Here is a 22,443-nt window from a genome sequence, read left to right on the forward strand (position 1 = left end):
AATAATAAAGTCATTGTTACGTTGGAAATTATTTTTACTTTTAGGTATTTTTCAATAGTGCATTTTATAATTGATGATACCTTAAATTGAACAAAATACAATGTATGTGTCTGCAGCACTAGAACCTAGGGTATTTCTAAAAAAAAGGCCAGAAAACTGGCTTTGTTCACTGTACTTATAATGTGCACATTAAATATTGGCATTTAAATATATTTTCTTTTTATTTTTTTTATTTCAGCATATTACAGGGGTACAAATAGAAATAAGGAATTTTAAGAGAATTTTAATTTTTAAGGAATTTTAATACTCCAGTGAGAACAACCTTTATCAAAAAGTCTAAAACAATAAATGTTGGCATGGATGTGGAGAGATAGGAACACTCATACACTGCTGGTGGGACTGCAAACTAGTACAACCTCTGTGGAAAGTAATATGGAGATATCTCAAAGAGCTACAAGTAGAACTACCAGTTTGATCCAGCAATCCCATTACTAGGCAACTACCCAAAGGAATAAAAGATATTCTATAAAAAGACACCCGCACTAGAATGTTTATAGCAACACAATTTACAATTGCAAAGGTGTAGAAACAACCCAAGTGCCCATCAATACATGAGTGGATTAATAAAATGTGGTATATGTATTCCATGGAGTTCTACTCAGCCACAGAAAACGATGATGATATCGCACCTCTTGTATTATCCTGGATAGAGCTGGAACTCATTCTACTAAGTGAAGTATCACAAGCATGGAAAAACAAGCACCACATGTACTCACCATCAAATTGGTATTAACTGATCATCACTTAAGTGAACACCAAGTAACAACATTCATCGGGTGTTGGGCACATGGGAGGGTGGAGGAGAAGATGGGTATATACACATGTAATGTGTGCAGTGAGCACCGTCTGGGAGATGGACATGCTTGAAGCTCTGACTTGTGTGGGGCAAAGACAATATATGTAACTTAAATATCTGTACCCCTGTAATGTGCTGAAATAAAAAAAAATCTCATGTTGCCACTGAAATAAACAAATCGAATATGCATAAGGGACAAAATAGTGCTAGTCACTACAATTTAAATATAATTTCATTTAACTTTTATATAATTCAATATATTTGCCAAAATATATTTTTAAATTACACCATGGCAAATTTTCCTTTAAATGTCCTCAAATGAAAAATATTCCTGACAAAAAATAATGGAGAGAAATAATCAGATTCTAAAATCCTAGCTTATTTACTAAAAATGAGAGGGCCCATGTTTTTTCATACAATAAATAAGAAATGTTAGTTACTAGATGATCAAAATCACTGAAAAAATGTGAATATAAAATAAAAATCCTATAGCCTTATTTGGGTGCTTTTCTCTCACAGAATGTTTAAAGTGATCCTTGACATTTTCAAACCAGAGTTTGAGAATCTGTTTATATAATCTTTCTATTGCCAACTTAATGACTTAGATTCTAATCTTAGACAATTTTAATTATGTGTAGCACATATTTAATTATAGAGTTGAAAGAGGCAAGATTGGGATACTAGGACACTTCACTCTTGCTAAGATGTTATATTTAAACCAAGTGAAAAGGTTACGTTCAAGATATTTTACTAAAATAAACTATATATGTTTAATACATTCATCTATTTTTCATCTCGTTTTTTGGGGGATTAAATTAAACTATTGGTATTTGAAAGTTTTTTGAGATATGAGCATTTATAATCAATATTATTGCTTGACACATGTATATATATATATGTATGCATATATATGTTGCACAGAGTGCTAATGAATACCTGTATGTGTTAAGAAGCAGTTTATTTCTCTGTGTTGTTTTATTTGATATATATCCTTAATGGAATTTTTATAAATAGTAACATTTAATTTTCTCCCATCTGTTCTGTATAGTCAGAACATACAAAAAACAAGTTGATTACTTCCACCAGTCTTTGACAGTACAAGTGTTTATTTGTATACAAAGTAAATGATCTATTTGGGAATGTCAAATAAATCTTGTTGCTAGTCTGATTTATGGTGGAAGAGTCAATAAGGAAATAAGTCAAGGAATAAAATAGTGTTTTAGGCGGAGAAGAAAGTTTATAAATTATTTCTTGTCTTTGGAGGTCAATAGTAAAACTATTGGTAAACTCTGCATGCAATCATGACTAAGCTAAAACATATCATTCACTATATCTCTAATCAGTGATTTCAATTAACTTAATCTTGGGAAACAGTATGTTTCAAAGATTTTAAAATAGGGGGAAATGAACAACTACCAATTATTTTCTTCAAAAATGATCTCACTCATAAGATTCTTGGACAGCACATGTATGCTCCTCTTTGGTGTATTATGCTTTGTGGCTGCTGTTTTAAGTTCTCCTTATATTTAATAATTCTATCACTTGTCCTATGTCCATAGAAATAAGCACATAACTGGTAACTAAACCAATGGTATGAAATATTCAGTTCAGTAAAATCAGTTCAAATGCTAAAACACATATCATTAAAATCATTGTTAATCTAAATTTTCTTCCAAATTATTACCCCATTCCTCACATTTGTATATCATAATTTGCCCAACATCCATATTTAAATGCCTCTATGCATCAGGATGTTTCCTTTTTTACTTTTCATCATCTCATCAGTATAACTGCAACTTTAAGAAAATATTTTAAATAGAAATAATTATTCAGAAAAGATAACTGCACTCTCAAAACTAATTTTTACCTTAATTATTCCCTTCAAATATACCTAATTGCATAATCATATTTTACTTTTTACACTTGGTTTTCTCACTTAAAAGATAAATAAGATAAAAGATAAATACTTTAGGAGAAATTAACTTTCATTGTGATTAACGTGATATATACAAAGATATTATAAAAATATTTGATACTTTAGTCATGTCCTTAGTTTTGAATATGGTTGATTTACTTTGAAATTTTACATCATGAGTAGTCAGTGTGGGTGTAGATATGTGTACAAAATCCAAATCTAAATTGGTAAATTTAAGAGTAGCTAATTAATATTATAAGTATCATTTTTTGTTATGCTATCATATGATTGAATTTGCTTAATATGTTTCAAAACATTTTTGATTGTGAATATCATAGTGTTTTCATGTATTCCTGATCAGCAGTGATTTAACAAAACCAACTGTCCATACATGACAATGTCTAAGAATCCAGCAATCCAGCAATTTAAGTCAGAGGTGAAATCTCAAAGGCTATAGTCCGCTGGTCTTGCATCACTGAGAATTCAATGTGTAATCCCCACAATGAACCTGTATAGTTTTCCGTTTGCTTCATAGGATGACTTATGTCTTCCTGAAATATTGAAATATCCCTTAGTCCAAGAAAGCTATTGGTGAAACACACTGAGCTTCAGCAGTTTGTATTTTTAAGGTGGCATTTCTTTAGTTTTCCTATTCTCATTCTCTTTGTTCATTGGTCTCTGATTATAAGAACCACCACATTTTACTGATGAAGTTTGGTTCAAATTTGCACTGCTGACCAAAGTGACCATATATTTCAATCAGCTTTAGATATTTCTTGTGTTGAATCATCACTTACTGGGTTATCTGGTGAGATTAAGGCTAAATGGCATCATTTAAGACTCTGAAAACCTCAATTTGAATAATGTAGTGTAGAAAACTTATAATATTTAGAACTTATAGACCATATACAAGCCATAGCTAAGCCTGGACAAGACCAAGAAAATATATCTAAGCCTTAATATGCAGTATCATTGATAAGTATATCAAACAAATTTCTATAATTTTCCCATATGTATTAGTCCAAATATATTAATAATATCATGTAGTGGTTTAAATGGTGGACCCATCAAAACATATGTCCACAACCCAATCCCTGGAACCTATGAATCTTACCTTATTTGAATAAAGAGTCTTTGCAGATGTAATTAAGAATTTTGAACTAAGTGTATCCTGGTATATTCTGGATTATCCATATGGACCCTAAATCTAATGATAAATGGCTTTTGAAGAGATACACAAAGAAAAAGACAGGGACGAGAAAGAAAGTGAAGTGGGGACAGTGGCAGAAATTGGAGTGTGTGGACAAGCCAAACAAGCCACCATCAAACCAAAAGCTAGAAGAGTCACAGAACAGGTTTTCCCCAAGAGCCTCTACAGAGTGTGCCCTGCTCACACCTTGGTTTTGGCCTTCTGACCTCTAGAACCATGAGACAATACATTTCTGTTGTTTAAAGTCATAAAGTTTGTGGAAATTTGTTACAGCAGCCCTGGGAAACCAATACACATTAAAAATCTCAGAAAATCTGTTGGGAGATATTAATAGAAACAGTATGTTTTACTGAAATCAGCATTTGATCAGACATGAAGAGTATGGTATTATGCCTACAGCTGCTCTATATTAAAATGCCACCTGTCTAGTCTCAGAAACTTCCTGGGCAAGGGTATTTAGGACTTTAGAGTTACTATCACTCCTACAAATTGCTGAATCATAGCATAAACTATATTTCCCATCATTCTGATTTTCTTGAAAACATAAAATAGACATAAGAAAGTATTTCAGAATCCTCCCATCAGAAGTTAAGATTTTATGTCTTAACTTGAGGCTCGGTTTATTTCCTTCTTGACTACATTTTAAAGATATTATCTGGACTGCAGTTACTAGCTCTGGTGTAACTGTGCTCTTCCTCGTTGATTTCTTTACTTTCTACCCACACACTTATAAATAAACTCTTTATTATACTGTCCTCAAATTACCCAGATTGAGTTAGCATCTGTTTTCTTCTGAAACCTTATAAAACCCACTTGCTTAATATTCATCGCTCACTGTAAAAGAAAAATTGGAAATATTCTCTAACAAGATTTCTTTCCTTACTATTATATATGTTATGTATATATGCATATGTATGTGTGTGTGTGTATATATATATATATATAAAAAACTTCTTTTATTTCTTTATTTCCACACGATTGAGCCATGTGGCTATCTGAGGAAAAAAGGATTTCAGGCAGGGAAAAGTTCTAAGACCTTTTAGAGAAGTGGGTCTAGAATATTTGAGGAACAGTAATGGAGATGTGAATGGCTAAAGCAGAATGAACAAATAGTAGGAAACAATGTTAGAGAAAGATCAGGAGCCAAATAATGTAGGACATGATATGTCATTGTAAGAACATGTTTTGCATTGAGGAGCTTGGATGCCACTGGAGAATTCCATGAGGAGTAACATATCCTGATCAATGTTTTTTAAAAAGATGTTGGAACGAATCAGTCAACATTTATGTATACATATGTACAAGGGAAATCAAGTAGGTGGGAGTGGGGAGGAGGGGATGGGTAAATTAACACCTAATCAGTACAATGCACACTAACTGGGTGAAGGGCACACTTCTAACTGTGACTCAAACTGTACAAAAGCAAATTATGTAACCAAAACATGTGTACCCCTGTAATAGTCTGAAATAAAAATGAAAAAAAAATTAAAAAGTATGTTGGCAATTATGGGGGAAATAAAGTGAACAAACAAGGAAAAATGTACACAGGATGAATAGAGATGGGATAGAGTTGGCATCGAACCATTAATAAGTAAATTTACATTGGACCTGTTTAAGGTCAGAACTTTATAGAAGCAGCCATGCCTGGAGCCATGACTTTACTAGGGGACATTAAAGAAGACAGTGACAAAAGTGTATGCAGGTAAAACAGAGGCTTTTTGTAGTATATTCAGGAAATCAGAGCATAGATTTGCGATAGTGTCAAAGTTTCAGAACAAGTTTTTTTTTTTTTAAAGAAAAAACACTGGAATGTTAGTTTTATTTAAAATATATGTAATTTGTCATAAAATAGTTTTCTTTATATTTCATCAGATTTGTGGCATGACTGGGCTAATGACTTAATGTGATTATAATAGAGCAGTATAAGTTATGCCTAGTTTCCAAATCTCCAAATCTTCTTGGCCTGTGTATGGAGAAGAGATGCCGTTAAAGGATGGAGTAGAGTGAATGTCTATTACTTTCTCCAGGAAGGGGCCACAAAATACTCTCATTTGAGAGAAGATTCAGATAGCATCTGTACATGGAGTATTGTAGAACTAACTACTAAATCCTAGGCAGCAATTTATTATTTGCCAAATAGTAGCAATTCTTTAGGAAAAATTAGTTGTAATCCTTTACTTTAGAGGGAAAGTTTTCTTAGGATTTTTTTTTTCTTTCCTTCCATTACAAATAATCACCTCTAACTTCTATGTGGTCTTTTACTAATTGCCAAGAAGTTCCCTTCTCTGAAGCTAAAGGTGTTTCTGGGTGGTCATTGCCCTCTCTATATAGACATATACACAAATATACACACATATGTATATGAAAATATATACTTTCTAATTCTCTCCACTGAAAGAGCCAAGAAGCAGTAATGCTATAGTAGTGAAGAACAAACTTAGCACTAACTGTAGTCACTCACACTTTGAAGCCTAATACATTGTTCCCCTCATAACCAGTCCTCTTTTCTACCAAGTCTCGGAGATATAGTCAATATTATCCCTACTCAGGTGTGACTTTGTCGCAGAATGATTGTATTTTTTCACTTTCTTCCATAACTACTAGGTCACTACTACAATCTCCTATTTTTTTTTTTTTTTCCCTGCATAGTTTCTGTCACTTTACTCTGGCTTGGGCTTCATAGCTAACTCTGCTGGTTTCAAGGGTTTATTTTTCTGTTTACCATAAACATTGCTGTTTATGAAATTATCTTTTTTAATTATAATTAGGTGGGTGTCTAATGGGTTATTTGATTTGTTTTTCTTATCTATCTATTTTGTGTGAGATGAATAGCTTGGATTTAAATATATATCATTTCACTACAAGGCCTCAATTTCTTTATTCACTAATAAGAGTTGAAAATCTGCCAGTTTCTTTAGCAGTCATTCCATTAATAATAATAATAAAAAAAGTTGTTCTCCTAAATAGCTTTACATTGTTTTCTTGAAGATTCTACAATAAATCTATTTGGCATAAAAATATTTTTCTGCAACAGCAAGATGCCCACCTTATCATTTTAGTCACTGAGATTATCTTATTTTAGCGATGAGTTTTGTTTCTTTTTCCTTCTCCGTTACAGAGGCCTACCAAAGTCACAAAAAGCTGCATTAACTTTTAATGGTTGCTCTTTTCTTAGTGGCAAAAGGGCACCAGGAAGTAATGGCTCTAACTTTGTAAGTACAAATAACCAAATAATAAATGAACTTTTGGAATTTTCCCCATAAAGTCATTTCGAAGTAATTAAGTACTTAAATGTCTAGCTATTTCATTCATATCCTTTATAATCCATTTTGGTTATTGAAATTCAGATCATATTTATTTTGCGTGCATATGATTTCTGTCATCAGCTTACAGTAAACATTTGATTATAAACGATTGCCTATCAACCACAGGTTGTTAACAGCCTTTAATGTAGCAAGATCTTTTTTCCCCCAAATGTATTTAGTCTGCCACAGTTAAGTAGTTTCTGTCTTCCATTCATTGTAATTCATTGTGCTTAATAATTTTTTCCCATCAGTCAGTTGTATATCAACTTAAAATACATTTTCTATGAGCGTAAAATTTTTATAGTTTTTAAATATTAGTATAAAAATGTATACTATGTTGTAATAAGATAACAAATTATACTGTCAACATTCAAGCCATTAAATTACTAATAAATCTAGTCAATTTATTTAAAAAAGTCATTAATTTTCTTAAAGTAAAATGTCAATTAATATAATAGTCTTTGAAGATATGTGGTAAGAAATTCTTCATTTAACTACAGTAATAAAATATTAATTATTATTTAAACATATCACTTTTTCCTTTACCAACCTATTGTCTAAAGAGCATATTTGTAATTTTAAAAATGGCACGACAGTGTGATTTTTTGTTCCACAGAATCAAGCACCTAGAAATTTTAACATAAGTTAGCAAACAGATTGAATGTTTCCTAATGAAGAATTCATATAAATTAACATCTTACATATAGTAATTTTAAAAATTACTACAAAATTATGATAGTAATCAAATTATTCATTTAGCTTTTTGGGCTTATGATGGACAGCATGATGTATTTTAATTGAATATCCAAATTAAATCTTATATAGAAATATACTGTATCTCCACACCTACCCTTAGTACTAACAAAAATAATTGTAAATATTGAAAATAAATGAGACATATTTTCCAAAAATTTAGTATAAAGCCCTTCAAATAAAGTATGTAATACCATATTTGTTTGTTAATATACAGAACAGACATTCATTATCATAAATATAAATAGGTAGATAGATAAACTTGATCATGTTTTGGTTATCAGGCTTCATTTTTTTTGCAAATAAAAATGATAGATTTCATCTGAATCACAAGATGTAGGACAAAGCCAAATTTATCAATAATTTAAATGATACTCTCATTTTTCATACTCATTTTAATGTTGTGTTTAACAGATCATTTTCTGAAATGTTTCTTATATTTTACAAAGCTTTTATTCAGCTTGGTCCCTTTTGCCAGGAATGAAGTGTGATTACATATGATGTAGAAATAGACATGCTTAAATACATCCACATGAAATTGGAGCCTATATTGGATGATTCAACGTATCTGGTAAAGAATCAAATATAACTTCTAGAAATTAAAAGAGCAAAATAAAAGAAGTTTGTTCTTAAAATGAAGTTGGCATATGAGTGGATAGGTAGGAAATTTCCAATATATTTTAGAACACTAACTTGCCAGAGTTGTACAAGAGCTACCTAGTAAAGAAGGAATATATAGCTAATATTAACCATAATGATAATATTGTAATTTAACATTGGAGTTATGCCCAATTAGGTGCTGACTTATTGCCCCATCATGACTTACCTTAAAGAAGAGATTCTCTCACAAAGTGGGGTGGGAATGGGATTCCCTTTCATGGGAGTTGACTATTACTACTGCTACTACTACCACCACCATTATTTTCATTGACTCTTTGTAAGCATAACATTCACCTATTAGTGAGAAATAATCTTGCATTCATAATTAGAATCCATAAATCTTAATGGGATAGTTTTCTCAAGAATCTATGTTCAAGGTTTAGAATTAATAACCGAGATTCTAATTAACCCAACTAGAAGATATAAGTGTAATATAATTTCTAAAAAGAAATAACAATTTTAAACAAGTTCCCCTGGAGCTACAGAATGCAACTTCAGATTCTCTCTTTATATTAAAATATAAATGATACAGTATGCAAAAGTGTTACAAATTATCAACATTTTTGAACACTTTTAGGAAGAAATTGAAAAGCAGATGACTTTAAAAACTATGATTTCTATGCTTATGTAACATAGCCTGTTTCTTGGAGATAATATTTTCATTCAATTATGTCTGCAAGCACCATAACTTTTATTGATGAACATGGATTGACATAGTTGTTTAAGCCTATAATGAACTAAATGTTACACAGAATACAATTTTCCTCTTCATTTACCTTAATTTATTCTAGTTGTAAATGCCATTGACTTCCATGATTACAGAATAAATCTTACTGTAGGATCAATTACTACTATTTAGAATAAAACTTGAGTTGTTTTGTAATTATATCCATTGGGTATTCCATTTTAATTTAGCAAAGCTTTTGTAAAAATACTGGATCCCTAATGAATGACATATAAGATTAGTTTTGAGTCATTTTATATGTAATTATTAAATTAGATAATTTTTTCTTCACAACTAATTAATTTCACCATTTTCTAAAAGTGTATACCTAAGCAGATGCTTCCTGGATTTAGTATATAATTTACCTATTTGATGTTAAAAACTTAGTTTTTCAAAATAAGAAGAATGTATATTTTTGTATTTCTGAAATTTTCTAATCAAATTTTTTTCTGTTTATGAGAAAGACTAAGAAGATCATTTAATAACTTTTGCCATCACTAATTATAAATGAAATATTTTTATTTTTCCAAGTAAATTTGAAGTAACTAAAAAGCAAGTGAATTTCAATGAAAGGGCCTTATATCTCTTTTACTTTAATAAATATGAACTTACAAATATGTATTCTCTTAAATCAGTGGTTTTCAAAGTTTCATTTTCAAATTACGTGATTCTCAAAAAAATTATTATGGATCACAAAGAGCTTTTGTTTATGGTGCTTATATCTACCATTATTTAATATATTAAAAATTTTAATTGAGAAATTTATAAGAATATGCATGTATATATTTCATCAGCTTTCAGAGCAGTGGCCTAATCATGTTGACATTGTCATGTAGCTTCTGGAAAATTCTACTGTTCATTCATTAGAAAATGAAATTTCAAAAGACTGATAGGTTCTTAAGATCCACACCTCTGCTTGAGAACATCAGCCTTACATAATGTAAATAGTAATTTCATTAAACTATAATTTAATATAATTTGAAAAATATATTTCTATTGGTTGTTATGGGATATGACATGTCTTATGAATAATATATCTTATGAAGTTTCAAGCAACATTTATCTTCTCATGGTACCTCTAAGAGCATGATTCATTGCTTTTAAATTACTTGTTTTCCTTTATTAAATAAATGTGATTAAGAAGGAGAGAATCAGCTTTTGTTTAAAAAGACATGGTTTTATAGTTCCCAGAAATTTTACACTTTACCCTTAGTTGCTAAAGAGTGATTTTAAATTCTGCTTTATTGGCATCTTAATTTAGTTCCAAAACTTTATTTATGTGTCATTATTTGTTTGCTGAAAGACACTAGGTATATGTGTTTCTTCTTAGCAAATAAACAAAAAATAGCCTTCATGGTTTAAAAGGTGATTACTGAGGAGAGGATGGATCAATTCACACCTAATGGGTACAATATACACTATCTGGGTGATGGACACACTTATAACTTTGACTCAAACTGTACAAAAGTAATTCATGTAACCAAAATGTTTGCACCCCTGTAATATTCTGAAATAAAAAAAGGTGATTACTGATATCCTATTAAATGCATATGAAATAAAGTTAATCATTAGGTCAATGTATAAACTGCTATATAGTTTTTGAGATAGAGGGAAAGATAAAATAAGTAACATATATTTGTGTATGTGTGTAGTATAGATATACCATACACACACACACACACACACACACACAAGCATATATATCCAGATCTAGATAAATGGATAGATAGATGAGACTTGTGGTATTTGTATTAACGTAGAAAAAAACATTACATGCCTAACTGCACTTAAGGAAATATATTTCTGTTCTACTACTGATATCCTAAGTAATTGCAGCTGGATAAACAATAGAATGAACTAAAGTCTTAATTATTTAGAATTTCAAAATTTATTGCTATTAGAGCTTAAAAAGAAAATTTATTGGAAAAGGGGAAGAACAGAGATTATGAGAACATTTAAAGAGAACCTAATGAATTAGCCTGGGTGACAACTAGGCAGTGACAAGGAAATAATGTTACAAATACAGTCTGGCTAGTGCACAGGTGGAAGGTCTTTCAGGAAAAAAAAAGGCTGTCATCAGAAGGCATTCACACAAAACTCAAGAATGGCTAGAGTGAATGAGTTTTGAGAGAGGGACATGAGAAGAGGCTGCAGAGATGAGCAGAGATTTCAAAGGAGTGTATGTATCTCTATCTCTGTAGTAGAACTATGTAATGGAGTTCTCACATAAAAAAATTATGGCTGTTTGTAAGCATGAAGGGGGCTACGATTAGCAATTAAGGACTATCCTGGACAAACCAGCTCATAAGCCATGTTTATATAAGACTGCTGTTGTCAGTGTTGTCATGACTATTATTTTTAATATTCCCATAGTCTCTAATTTAACTAAAATTTATAGCATAGTTTTAGTGGGAGTAGGTTATTCATTAAAGAATTAGGAACAGATACTGGCTGAGGAATTATAATACAGAGAATATTTAATCCTTGATAATTTTTATCAGTCTACTATTTACTGAGAAAGTTGGATTTTTCTTTTTAAGATGGTACAAAATAATCTAGTTTTTATTCATAAAATCTTAAAATGGCATATTTATCAAAGTCGCTTTCCCCTTGCTTCCAGGTAAGGCATGCATATATTCACAAACATGCTTAATACAGTATTTATATTTATAATTATCCAGCTCGATCTTTAGAGCTAAACAAAAATAGACAAAAATAAAATGCTGACACGTGCTTTCATTTAATTTACATAAATATTAGGTACCTTCTAAACAACTTCCAGGGCATACTCCCTTGTAAGAGTGATTATCATAACTGACATAGGAAGGTTTTCCTAGAGCTATGAAATTGTGACTCTTCTTCCTAGTTTATGTTTATTCCCATTACATTTTTGGCTGAAGTTGTTTCTTGATCTTGATCCTTGCCTCCAGGAAAACAATAAAAAATACTTTATTCTTTCCATAAAAAATGATGGAAAGGTCAATCACATAAAAAAGGGTGGAGTAAAGCAATTTTAAAAATAATCCCTGTGAATCATTAGTGTAAATGGTAGAGTAAGGGCTTCTGGAAATTCTCTCCTTTACAAAAGCAACAATAAAACTGACAAAATAAAATATTAGAATTAACTTTTTCAGAACTTTGTAGAATTAGTCAAAAGTTTGCAGCAGTTCAGGGAGGATATATTAAAACATACACACACACAAAACAGCTGAGTTGTAGTAAGAACAGACAGCTTCATGATGTTTTAATTTGCCCTAGTCCCATATCACCCCATCTAGCCCTATAGTAGCCATAAAAACCAACAGCGCATAATCATGGTGAAACCAACAGCCTGGCAGCCAACAGAGGGGACAAAATGGAATTGGAGCTCCTTTTAAGACTGCTTAGAGCTATGGAAGAAAGAAAAAGTAGAGCAGAATAAGTGTAATCATCGGAAACCTGAGGATGATGGCAAATTACAGTGCTAAATTGGGATGATTAAATGAAATTGGAGGAAAAGCTTGATAGAGCTAAGGGAGTTAACATAGAGCTCTTCCAGGCAAATGGAACAGTAGGAGTTATGGCCCGAAAGTGCAGTGTGCTGACATTTTCTAGCAACAGCAAGTTTCAAGAATGGAGTTAGTAGCTAAGTCAGGGAGAGTTGGAAGAGAAGGTCAGTGAGTGAAAATCAAGAACAGAGAGTTATATTAACCATTAACTTCTGAATTTGTGTAGGAAATTGGGCTAAAATACCTTGAAAATGTATAAATATGATTTCTCTTGATCCATAGAACTTGAAACACGATTTTAATTGAATTTAACATCTGAATTTAATTTAAAATTTACTACCCATTTCAAATTCACTTTCCCTTCAGCAAGCACCTTAATTGGTCATCATTTTTTGCCTGGTTAGGTGACCCAAATATTCATTCTGGAAGAGTATAGACCACTGGCAATCCGGCTGGAATTGAGTTGCTACGGTTTTCCATTGACTTTAACCATAAGACATGGTAGTACTAAGAGATATCCTAAGGTATCTCCTGTATCCAAGACACACTTTTTCTTACATCCTCTTGGTAATCGACATCAATCACCTCAGCCAGTACAGTAACTCTCATCTTTATTGGTTCAGAGGCATGAGGAACACAAAGTGGACTGGTAATAGTCTTAACTTCTAGTTCAATGAAATAATTCTGTGTCTCTTGGTGGAAGAATTTTTTTCTTTGGATCCAAGTAGAATTTTGTTGGTAGATGTCTAGGGGTAATGCCACTTTCATGTTCACCCCTTAATCATGAATCTGTAAGTCCTGAAATGGAAGAAAAGAAGTAGCATCATAGATAAGGTGCTGATTTGAAGCATATACAAACTTCTGGTTATTAGCCCTTTATCTGATGTTAGCTTGTGAATATTTTCTCCCATTCCATATGTTGTCTATTTACTCTGTTAATTATTTCCTTAACTATGCAGAAGCTTTTAAATTATTCAAGTCCCATTTATTTATTTTTGTTGTTGGTGAGATGTAGTGGTATCTCATTGTTTTAATTTACATTTACTTAATGATATAAGATGTGGAACAGCTTTTCATATACTTATTTTCCATCTGTATATTTACTTTGGTGAGGTATCTGTTAAGTTCTTTGTCCCATTTTTAAGTTGGGTTGTTTGTTTTCTTATTTTTGAATTTTAAGAATTCTTAGTATATTTTGAACAAATTCTATGACATTATATGTAACCAAAATGTTTGTACCCCCATAATACTCTGGGGAAAAAAAAAAGAATGAAGAAAACTTCACATGAAAATCTTCTTGCAAATATATTTTCCCAGTCCATGCGTTGTCTTTCCACTCTCTTGAAAATGTTTTTCACAGAGTATAAAATTTAATTAACTACAGCTTATCAATTCTTTTTTATACAGATTGCATTTTTTACGTTGTATCTAAAAAGTCATCACCAAACTCAAGGCCACCTAAGTTTTCTCCTATGTTGTATTCTAGTTGTATTATAATTTTATGTTTTACATTTAGGTTTGTGAATCATCTTGAGTTAAGTCCTATGTATGGTATATATTTAAAAGGAAGAATGAGTAAAGCATTTTGACTAAATGAACTGTAAGGTCACCATCAAATCTAATATTCTGCATTTTACTAATTCATAGTACAATATACACTGTTAACAAAAGGAGAGTTTTGTCCATTAGTTTTTATTTTATTTTTTACCTTATACACATTAGGCATTGTAGAATACTCAGATTTAAGAGAATGTAGTTAGTACTATTTGTTGCCTATGCAGTTTCTATTCCACAAGAATACATATCATTCATATATAGTAAATATATATGTATCATATATGTATATATACATGACATATGTGTGTGAATCTGAAACATAATATGCACCCATTAAACATTAGTTCTATGAACTTCATTATCACCATCCCTTTATTATCATTATTTCACTTGACTTTTAGCTGACTTTTATTTGTCTGAGGATAGAGTTACTTAAGTTGGCCAAACTGAATTAAAGGCTGTGGCTTCAGTGGTTGAGGGAAAATTTTCTCTACATTACACTGGATAGAAACAAGAAATCATGTTTTCCTAGGCGCTACCTGTAGCTCAAATGTCCTGTGACCAAGAGAGAAACCAGCTCAGGATCAAGCTGTCACATCTAAGATGGCATAATAGAAACATGGAAAGTATCTCCATCTTTAATGACGCTGAACATCTGCTAATTTAACCAACCCTGGATCACTGGCCTCCTCTCTCTGGAGATTTTGTTACATGGGATAAAAAATACCCTTACTGTTTCAGCTGGATAGAGTCAGAAATTACATTAATTACATACAAAATATCTCTGATACTGAGACAAAGTTTTAAGTACTAGATTTTTCTCTCATAAGCTGTATGACCTTATGAGAATATCAGCTTTATTGAGATTTGGTTTATTCAGCTGTAAAATTTTTTGATTGACCCATTCCAACGCAAAATCATGCAATGTTTCCTATAAATACAATGATCAAACTTAGTTGATAAAAATCTGAGTATGCATACCAGAGGCTTTGTGTGAATCATTTAAGCAATTTCTGATGCAAATTATAGATTTTTCTTCTGTTTGTCAGAATCCCATCTGATAGTACATTCTTAGTTCTTATATTTCCTAAAATTTCTGAGGGTGGAGATTCCATCTGAAATGTTATTATTATTCTAGTTATGTTAGGCACTTATCTTTGGTTGAAGTAATAGTTAATTAAGAGACCATCAAATTCAAACACATTTGTCTCATAATATCCCATCTCTATATCTAAAGGAGTTGATGAGCCGGCAGGATAAAAAAAGAAAAACTGAAGGAATCATGTTTTTTCTTGATATCAAAGAACAGATGTGATGATGTCTATCTAGGGTGAAATTATAATCTGAGTGACCATACATTACACCTGCCTTTTTTCCCCCAAAGCATTCTCAATTAGGTTTTGGAGAGTACTGTCCACAATCACAAAGTTACCATCTGCTCTTTTAAGCAGCTGTACCAATTTTGCTAAACTAAATGGAGTTTACATAAAATGTTTGCATTATAATTTATTTAATTTTGTAGTCTAAATCTAAAGGAATAGGGCTACTGAATGTGCCCAATTTCATCTTTTTTTTCCTATAAAGATGACTCTTCTTCTACCTTATTAGCTTTGCTGAAAAATTATAAGACAATCTGTCTCAGTGTTTATTTTTCTCATCAATGTGATTTACATCTGCTGACCTGTGAAGATTCTAAGTTCTTTGATAAGAATCTTCTCAAGGATAAAACTCATAATAAAGTAATAAGATAGACATGTTATGGATAAAACAAAACACTCCATAAAATATCACCTGCCTCTAATGATAACATACATATGAAGTCTACTTGTTTTGACTTTCAGACATGTTCAGAGAGAGTAAAACCAAAGTGGTATCTCATAACTCACATAAGAATCATACATGCCCAAAAGCAGTATCTCTTCCTTGCCATGTGAATAATGTAGTGGTAATAATAATATTAACAGTAATAAGCAAAAGTCCCTATCTTACTGCTGAGAAAATTAATTACAGCAATCATTTCAAGTTAACATTTCCCTTATAAAAATTTCACTTTATCATTGCGGAAAGACAATTTAAAAATTTAAGTTAAATACGATTTCCTAATATTTTTAGCCCTGCTTACATGGCCTTCCATTCTTTTATTTCTTCTATATTTTGATAAAAATGTTCCCCATTAGAACTCAGGCTTTTCATGATTTAGGAACATAATATATAATGCATTATCTTAACTTTGTTTCTGCTCTTTACCTATCAATTTTTTTTTTTTTTTTTTTTTTTTGAGGCAGAGTGTTGCTTTGTTGCCCGGGCTAGAGTGCAGTGGCATCAGCCTAGCTCACAGCAACCTCAAACTCCTGGGCTTAAGCGATCCTACTGCCTTAGCCTCCCGAGTAGCTGGGACTACAGGCATGCACCACCATACCCGGCTAATTTTTTCTATATATATTTTTACTTGGCCAGATAATTTCTTTCTATTTTTAGTAGAGACGGGGTCTCGCTCTTGCTCAGGCTGGTCTCGAACTCCTGACCTCTAGCGATCCACCCGCCTCGGCCTCCCAGAGTGCTAGGATTACAGGCGTGAGCCACCGCGCCGGCCCTACCTATCAATTTTTTATAAATTTTATTTATTCTAAGAAGGTTTCTCTACTAAAATAAATAATCATTTTGAATCTTTAGAACTCTTTTTCAGGTCTTAAGAGGTTGTGTCTAATTTTAAATTTATGTGAGTATATCTACATCTCATAAATACGTTGAACATCACTTAGATCAGAAACTGTTTTGCATTCAAATTTAAGTCATCTGGAACTTTTAATAAGTACCTGAACATAGTTATGATACTGAATTAATTATTCAGATTCTTAAGAAAATCTAATTTGTTGATATTTTAGTATTTAATGATGCTTGGAAATATTATTGTACTATTTAAGTTCTGTTTTAGAAAAAAAAAAACTTAGCTTATAATGGAATTGATAGACTAGTCAGAGCTACACAACTTTTCAGAGAGCATGTCTTCTAATTTCTGGGTCTTTGTTTACTACTTGTGATCATGACTAAATCTCTGTGCATTCAAATACATTTTCCCCCAAAGACACCATTATGGCCCCCTGGGGTTGAATGTTGGAACTTGTGCAATAGCACAGGTGCCCTTTGTTCATGCTCAAAATGCCCTTTAGAAAAGTCCTTGGCTATCTGTGCAGGGATTGGTTAACATCACCACCCTGGGTCTGTACAGGCTCTAGTGAACCTTCCACCCCTGAGCCAACTTATCCTTCCTAATGCACGTTGCCCTCCAACTGCATTATCTTACAGTAGAGAATTCTGTTTTTGAAAATCTTCAACCAAAACAATTAGTATTAATTATGAATTAATTATTCTTAAGTAAACATTGTCATTAATTATTACTAAATGTTATTTCAGCCTACATTTATTACACATCTACCAAGTAACAAGCAGTGGTCTAAGTGCTCTGTGTTATTTCATTCAATAATCATAACAAAACTAAAAGATGACTTTTCTTTTTTACTATTAGCCTCATTGTATAAAAGATAAGAATAAGATCATAGAAGTAAGAAACATCCAAGATCACCCTGCTGTTAGCTGGTAATTGAAATAAGGATTTGAGTGAAGCAGTCTGATTCAGTATTTGCTTGTAAAACTGCTGTTGGTTTGGGTGCATGGAGAAGGAAAGATTGATTTGTAATGTTTGATGATTTTTGCGGTATAAACGTCCCCACCCTTTCTAATTTCAAGCTACCAAGATAATGTCCCTGAACAAGGAGCTGGGAAGACATGTGTGCAATGGCTCTTGAAAGCCACTAAGAACATTGTATGACTTTGAAAATGAATTATTTAGAACTCCTAAATAAACCCTACTATACCACTGTGGAATCTTGCACCTGTCATTTCCTCTATATAAGTATTACCAATTACCATTCTAAAGTCTATCTGATTAAATTCTACCTATTCTTCAAAGTCCATTTCATTAATCACCATTTTCATGAAGTATTGCAAAGACCAGAATGGTGTTTATTTTCCTGAAATAAAATCTTACACTGCTTATTTGTTAAAATGCATCTATGTGATTGGTCAACACTTCTTTTAAAGTATAATAAGTACTTCTCCTTAAGAGCACATATTTAATCGTTCGAACCATTATGTTCTCTTGTATAGTGTCTCTCACAGAAGTTGGTTGCTCATGAAATTTCTGAAAAGTATGTCAAGAAATAGAGTAGCAGCACAATTCACCATTGCAAAGGTGTGGAAACAACCCAAGTGTCCATCAATACATGAGTGGCTTAATAACATGTGGTATATGTATACCATGGAATTCTACTCAGCCACAAAAGTAGTGGTGATCTAACACCTCTTGTATTATCCTGGATAGAGCTGGAGCCCATTCTACTAAGTGAAGTATCACAAGAATGGAAAAATAAGCACCATGTGTACTCGCCATCAAATTGGTAATAACTGGCTTAACTGACCAGCACGTAAGTGCCCATACATTAGTAACGTTCATCAGGTGTCCGGCAGGTAGGAAGGGGAAGAGGGGATGGATATATTCACACATAATGGGTGCAGTGCACACCATCTTGTGGGTGGACACGCTTGAAGCTCTGACTTAGGTGGTGAAAAGGCAATATATGCAACCTAAACATTTGTACCCCTATAATATTCTGAAATAATAATAATTAAAAGAAATATAGAGTAATCAGGCCGGGCTCAGTGGCTCACTCCTGTAATCCTAGCACTCTGAGAGGCCGAGGCAGGTGGATCACTCGAGGTCAGGAGTTCCAGACCAGCCTGAGTAAGAGTGAGACCCCGTCTCTACTAAAAATAGAAAGAAATTGTCTGGCCAACTAAAAATATATATAGAAAAAATTAGCCTGGCATGGTGGCGCATGCCTGTAGTCCCAGCTACTTGGGAGGCTGAGGCAGGAGGATCGCTTACGCCCAGGAGTTTGAGGTTGCTGTGAGCTAGGCTGACGCCACTGCACTCTAGCCCGGGCAACAAAGCGAGACTCTGTCTCAAAAAAAAAAAAAGAAAGAAAAGAAAAAGAAATAGAGTAATCAAAGAAATAAAATATATAAATTAAATAAAAAAATGAATGAATAAATTATTTAATGAGTGACTGACAAAATGGCCAAAGCTACTAAAGTTTCTGGTTAATAGTCACCTGAGATTTTTTTGCCCAAGATATCATACTTCCTCCAACACCATAAAATCAGGGGCTGGAGTAAGCTGACCAATGTTTAACAGATATAATCTAATTGCCTTTTTGTGAGCACATTACTACACACATACACACAAACACTTGAGAAATAGTGAAGACTGTCAATGTTGACTTCTAGATAATATCAGAAAAATATGAACAGGTATCATATCTAGAGAGTGGAAAACTCTGAAGCAGTATTGTTCACTGCTGTATTACATCTAGATATCATAAACATGGTGGATATAGATTTATGACTTGAATTCTAGTTGTAATATTGGCCCTCAGTTCTGCTTGCTCCTCTCTAAGGATATTTCATTCATCTTTGACTCTAAAGCTGGTATGGAGAGAGAGAGAGAGAAAGAGGGAGAGAAGGAGGGAGGGAGGAAGGAAACAGAGACATTTAAATAGAAATGTCAAAAATTCTTTCATAACTTGAAGCTCATTCAAAAGGAAATTATCAATAGTTTGTGTGAATACTGAAAGTTCTTTTTCAGATGTATTGGATTTCATGGTCAAAAAAAGGAAATATTATGTGACAAAATTTGAAACCATAGAATACTATTCATAACTTAATTGTAACAAATGGAACAATTTGTGTTGTGACTTTCAGTTTACATTTAATCTAGTCTTTGCCATAAAAAGCCTTGTAATATATAAAATAATTTTTGTAAAGTTACTGTTTAATACTTACTGGAAACAATTTTTGTTGCTAATTATTTTAAGTGCTATTTTTAATTTGTACTTAAATATTTAATTCTCTATTATAATGCCTCCTTTACTGTTTTAAATAACTATGAAAAAATAATTTTTAATGCTTTAGTGAACCAAAAATATATATATTTCAGAGGTTGTTCTTTGCATATCATGTATTTGTTAGAGTATAGTAGACTTCACTGTGTGATAGCCAAGCTAATAAAGAATGTATGCATTAAGTTATTAAAATATAAACTCATCCTTCATTCAAAGATAAGCAAGGGAGGTCATTTAGATGAAATTCTATTTTTTATCATTATGAGAACATAATTTTCTTGACTCTATCTTGTAAGAAGATAGTCTTTATTATAAGTATAGACATATTTTTAAATTAAAGGTATTTTATTGATGTATGTATATATACATATATAAATAATATAGGCTCTCTCAATGTCATTTGTGGATGCATTAATCAAGTTCTTTATGTGCTACAGAGCACTGCAAGGTAATAAGTCTATTGTATCTACTATCAAGGAAAAGGTTTGCTTATGTACATTTGAATGAAAAGCTTGTTTTCTGCTTAGGATCCTTCTGTTTGAAATATAGCATAATAGAGTAAATTTTAGACTACTTAGTTTAAAAACTGAAATCTTATGAAGATTATGACACATTAGTAATTAAAATTTGTTATATATGGGTTTCTACTCCAATGAACATAATATTTCACAGATTCTAAACGTGTCACATAACGATAGACTGTTTTAAGTGCAATGTTACAAGTTTAAAGGCAATAATCTAGGAATGGCAAATAAACTGAACATATGAGCCACCAACTCTCCCTCCTGTCCTAATGGTGGCCATTGGTAATTAATTGCAATACCCCTCCAGCATAAATCGATGTGCTACCTCTCATTACTCATCCATACTCCAGTCAAGATAGTCATTACTAGTTGGTTGGAACTGGCCTATAGAAGATATCAACCTACTTGCTATCATGGAGTGATCTACAGTAAAAAATGTGGTCATTTTATTACTAGATTAAAGAGATTGAAGTCTTTTTACGCCAAAGGAATAGTGCAGGAGATAGATGAGCTACAGAATAGCATCAGTGAAATGCCACTCTCTCTTGAACTAGAGGGATTATAGAAAGAGGTGATATTACTAAAGTCCATAGCTATGTGTGTGTGTGTGTGGGGGGGCCTGTCTGAAGTTTAGTGAAGCCATGGAATAGTTTAAACCAATTTTGGAGAAAGCATTCCATGCCAATACCACCCTCATATCTGACAAGAGGGATAGTCAGATGGTTTTGATATTCAGCTTATATTCAAAATGATGTAAAAGAATGAATTGCCATTTTATAAATTATTTTATTGCAAAACTAATATGCAAATAAAATATTATAGAACAATACTAATGTTTAATTTACTTTTGAGCAAATATATTCGTCAGATAGTTGAACATTCACCACCTAGGCATTAGTCTCAACAAAATTCATCAAAGGAAACAATTCATTAAACATTTAATTTTAACATTGCTTGCCATAGTGTCATGAAGTAGCACTAAATTAAGCAAGGAAAATAAATCCCGTAAGTCTTATCCTTTAACCATACATAGAATCTCTAACTTGCTCATGACCTTGTACTTTTTACATGTGATAGTATTTTTAAGTTTGATACTACTTTTTATGCTTTTTCAGAATTAAAAAACATATTTAATTCTAGATAAAAATATAGCATCATGTTTTTCATGATAAAGCTCATTTTCTTAGTTTATACTGTAGATTTTTGACATCATTAATTTAGACATTTATAGCTTCACTTGTCATTAAATTTGTTTGGTATTTTGATTATTGTCATAGAAGAAATGAAAGTTTGTTTAGAAGTTTGACAGATTTTATGCTATGGAGCAAATACTGCCATGTTTTCTAGGTTGTATTTAAGACTGTACTGATAAAGAGAATGAAATTACTTCTGGTTTAGGTTGAGGAGACTCTACTTTTTCCTCTAAAAGAACAGAACATATAGTACTTTATTTTTCCTCGCCCTTATCAGATCTTTAACAGAGATATTCCC

This window comes from Eulemur rufifrons, chromosome 29 (genome assembly GCF_041146395.1).
Source record: "Eulemur rufifrons isolate Redbay chromosome 29, OSU_ERuf_1, whole genome shotgun sequence".
NCBI lineage: Eukaryota > Metazoa > Chordata > Mammalia > Primates > Lemuridae > Eulemur > Eulemur rufifrons.